Source organism: Schistocerca nitens, chromosome 8 (assembly GCF_023898315.1).
Source record: "Schistocerca nitens isolate TAMUIC-IGC-003100 chromosome 8, iqSchNite1.1, whole genome shotgun sequence".
Taxonomy (NCBI): Eukaryota; Metazoa; Arthropoda; class Insecta; order Orthoptera; family Acrididae; genus Schistocerca; species Schistocerca nitens.
In genome coordinates this window covers 260,171,290-260,175,836 of record NC_064621.1, presented here as the reverse complement: position 1 = coordinate 260,175,836, position 4,547 = coordinate 260,171,290, and the positions used below count along the sequence as shown (strand labels likewise).

Genomic DNA, 4,547 nt, shown 5'->3' with positions numbered 1-4,547 from the left:
ACATTTTTGGAGCGTTCCAGTACCTATACTGTAAACATTATGAGTATGCAATTCGTCTTTTCATGATTATAGACTTTGCAAATATTTTTCTTAAGAATGCTGTCATTGACACTAGCGCCTAAACAGAGACTCACAAATTAAAAGATAACAACACAGAATTGATTTCAAAATGTAAACATCCATAGAGAGATTTTGTGAACTATAAGTAAAATAAATTTCCAGATCTAGAAAATCTACTGTGCGTGGAAACTACAAGCTATGACTGAAAATAGGGGGACCGGAAATGAGTGGGGAAAATCAAACATGCAACTAAAAGCAGTTGTCACCAGAAAGTGGAACAAGCTACACAGAATGCTGACGGTTGTGTTTAGAATAACCCATCCTTAAGCAAATCGGTCATTCAATGTATAAATACTGAAAAAACAAAAAAATCATTTACGCATAGTAATTACAATATTACCACTTCTAATGCTTCGTCAATAAAAGGGAGAAGCTTCCATGATGAAGAGTTTTTCGATTTGCAGTACCTTAAGACAACGAGAACCAAGCAGAGCGTAGTGTTAAAGACCTATGCCGCCCTTCACAGTCGGCAGAGAGTGTTATTAATTCAGTCTCTGATGGTTTCATACTAACGACGCCTCTAGGCTACCACAATATTCATAAGATAATTACTGATGTGTAATGCCATTATTTTCATCGTGTCAGCGACAACAGCAACCGTCACGAAATTGTCTCGAATGAAAAACAGCCCACAGTTGCACTAAATTATGTTTATTTTAAACCTTGACCATGGCTTCTGATACAATAAAATAGCCTTCTTCGGATGTCATACACACTAATAAATACACACTAATAAATGAAAAATGTCTCAGCCCAGAGGCTGCGTCAAGACCAATAAAATAACTTCTGAAGAAGGCTATATTATTATAGCAGAAACCACGGTCAAGGTTTAAAATAAGCATAATTTAGTGCAACTGTGGGCTGTTTTCAATTCGAGTCGAGGTGTAATGCCACTGCTATGGTGGTAGGTGATCCTCTCTCATGGTCCTGATGGGAGCAGGATCGTCTCCAATAGTGGCAACCCTGTCCTATACATCTCCTTTTCCTGAAGGGAACTCCTTAAAACCTTTACCCATCTAAATGTCTGTTAACCCGTACACAACCCTTCACCCCTTCTCAAACCACATTGGACCAGCGTAAGAAGGTAAAGTTCAAACTTTTCCTGAACGAGTCCCTCTTTCCCATGCATTTGGGAATGGGAAGGGGAGAGAGAAGTGGCAAAAAATCGTCTAACCAAATTAAAAAATAAAGGAATAAAACAAAGGAAAAAGGAACAACTTGAACCAAACTTCCTATGGTGCAGCCTGTAATATTGCCAACGCGAGACTTGAAGAACATCTCGGTTGCTTGGAACACGAATTGCAGCACATCAAATGAAACCGACTCGGAATCAGTGAGACGGAGCTCAAAGGTGAAGCGATTACTATCCTCAAAGTCTGAGCACTTTCTATTTCAGAAAACTCGGACACAGATTCGCATATTGGCGGAGTAGCTCTGCTTATTCACAGCAGGCGTGTACAGTTTATCACCAAGACCATCACATCCATTTCCGACACAGTGATCTACTTGATCTCTGAGAAGGAAGTTGACCTGGCAGCATGGGTTGACCTGCTTATTCACAGCAGGCGTGTACAGTTTATCACCAAGACCATCACATCTATTTCAGACGCAGTGATCTACTTGATCTCTGAAAAGAAAGTTGACCTGACAGCATAGGTAAGAATGAAATAGATTACATCCTCACATCGAATAACTAAATGTGCTCAGATGTTTCAGTCACAGGTAACGGTTACAGGCTAGTTTCGACCAGGGTCCACTTTCACTCTCAACTCATAAGAGAATGTACGTAGGGTGGATAAAAATATGAAAACTCCACAAACACCAAACATTAACATACCTAATCTCTCCGGAGTGGGAAGGAGCACCTGGTCCCCGGCACGAACCCGCCCGGCGGACTTGGGTCGAGGTCCGGTGAGCCGGCCAGCCTGTGGATGGTTTTTAGACAGTTTTCCATCTGCCTCGGCGAATTCGGACTGGTTTCCTTTATTCCACCTCAGCTACACTATGTCGGCGATTGCTGCGCAAACAAATTCTCCACGTACGCGTACACCACCATTACTTTGCCACGCAAACATAGGGGTTACACTCGTCTGGTGTGAGACGTTCCCTGGGGGGCCCACAGGGGTCCGAACCGCAAAATAACCCTGGGTTCGGTGTGGGGCGGCGGAGGGGTGAAGTGGACTCCGGTAGTCGTCGTGGGGTTGTGGACAACTGCGGCTGCGGCGGGGACGGAGCCTCTCCGTCGTTTCTAGGTCCCTGGCTAACAAACAACATACTACATACCTAGTACAGTCTAGGATAAGTGCTGGCATTCAAAAAAGTTTTGGAATGGATAAATACGTGTCTGTGTGGATTTCAAGGGAATCTTATACCATTCTTCTTGCAAAGCAGTGGTAAGTTCAGGTAACAATGATGGAGGTAGATAGTGACCACAGACCTTTCTCTCCAAAGTACCTCAAAGGCTGAATAACATTGAGACCAAGTAACTGTTGTGGCCAGAGGAGGTGCTCACAAAACCAGTCCTGGTCGATGTTAGCAGTGTAAACAGGGGCCCTGTTGTCTTGGAAAACAGATACACCATTGGGAGGGAACATTGTACCGTGGGGTGGACCTGATGAGGCAAAATGGTCACTTAATACTTGACAATAAAGCGACCTTGCAGAGTAACGTTGGGATTCATGGAATACCACGATATTGCTGCCCAAATCAGCACTAAAGTTTCATTCTTTAGAAGTAAACTCGACCAGAAGTTGGAAACAGTGTATAAGAAGATACATCCGACGAAATAACTTTGATCCATTGCTCTATAGTCCGCGTTTTAGAGCTTCAGCACCAAGTTTTCCTGTTACAGGTATTTGCAGCACTAATTAGTGTTTTTGGAATTCTAGCTCGCCGTGCAATTCCCCGCTTACATAGATCCCTTCATGCTGTTTTGGTGCTGACAGGGTTCGCGAGTGCGACATTCAGTTCTGCATTGACTTTTACAGCTGTCGTCCTCTTATTTTTCATCACAATTCTCTTCAGTGTCTGTCTGTCTTCTGTCACGATCACTCAGCACACTCTTCCATCTGCGTTGTGACTTAGCGGATGATGTCCTTTCGCTTTCCCTGTGTGCGGTATAAGTCTTCAATATGGTGCCCCTTGAAACGCCAAACGCCGGCCGCGGTGGCCGAGCGGTTCTAGGCTCTTCAGTCCGGGACCGCGCGACTGCTACGGTCGCAGGTTCGAATCCTGCCTCGAGCATGGATGTGTGTGATGTCCTTAGGTTGGTTAGGTTTAAGTAGTTCTAAGTTCTAGGGGACTGATGACCACAGATGTTAAGTCCCATAGTGCTCAGAGGCATTTGAACCATTTGAAACGCCAAACACTTTGGCTACCTTGGTTACAGAAGCACCCACCATTAGAGCCCCAACAAATACACACAGATTCGAATACCCTTAGGTCCGACTTCATGTATTTATAACTACACATACCACTGCTCTGATCACGACTGATACCTACAACGTATTGAGAACGTTGCACAAGTGCCGTTGATGGCCAAATATAATAGCGCAACCTGCAGGCTTGGCTAGCATCTGCATTTACTTTCAAACGTGCATTTCTCGTGGTGTTTCCATATTTTTGTCCAGCCCCTGAATGACGGAAAGGAAGATCCAGCCCATAATAAATGAGCTGAAAGAGGAAAGAACTGAGTTCAACTAATGCAGGTCACGCCAACTCAGGTGCTTCGGGAGCACCGGCCGCCACTGGCAAGGGCCGCGGTGCTCTGTTGTAGCGCCAGTGCCGTGGGGGAAGCTGAGGGAGGCAGACACAGTACTGTCGTGGCAGTCGTCGGAGAAGAACGTGTTGTGGCAGCACTTAGCAAGGCAAGAGACGTGTTATTGTCTGGTGAACAGGGCTGGGCAAATCAATGCGTGTCAAGCGGTGTGTCGGTATTAAAACGAATAATAATAATAATAATGCCAATTTTGTGTGGAGACAGAAAGAACACTTTTACTGCGAAATTAGAATTAATTTAATACCTTCAGCTACCGACGGGTGTTGATATATATCAACGGGGACAGGATGTGTGCCCCGACTGGGACTCGAACCCAGGATCTCCTGCTTACATGGCAGACGCTCTATCCATCTGAGCCACCGTGGGCACAGAGGATAGCGCGACTGCAGGGACTACCTCGCGCACGCCTCCCGCGAGACCCACATTCTCACCTTGTCTGTCCACACACTACATTTGTAGTGTCCACTCCTCCTTATTTTGCGCTAATATACAAAATTCTTTGTTTATCACTGCATCGCTTTGAAGCCACTAAATTTCCGATATTTGGAACAATCGTTTTGACAGCTATAATTCGAAGTATAGCTTCTAACTAAGCATCAGGCAAATTCGACATTGTTTTTGTATTGTTTACATTCAAAAATTGAAAACA

At 44.6% G+C, this 4,547-nt stretch overlaps 1 non-coding gene across 1 annotated transcript; it reads right to left on the bottom strand.

The window, feature by feature from the left end:
- Window positions 1-4,190: 4,190 nt before the first annotated feature.
- On the bottom strand, window positions 4,191-4,265 carry Trnat-ugu (transfer RNA threonine (anticodon UGU)). The gene has a single exon. It is a non-coding gene; the product is annotated as a tRNA-Thr (tRNA).
- Between the last annotated feature and the right edge of the window lie 282 nt (window positions 4,266-4,547).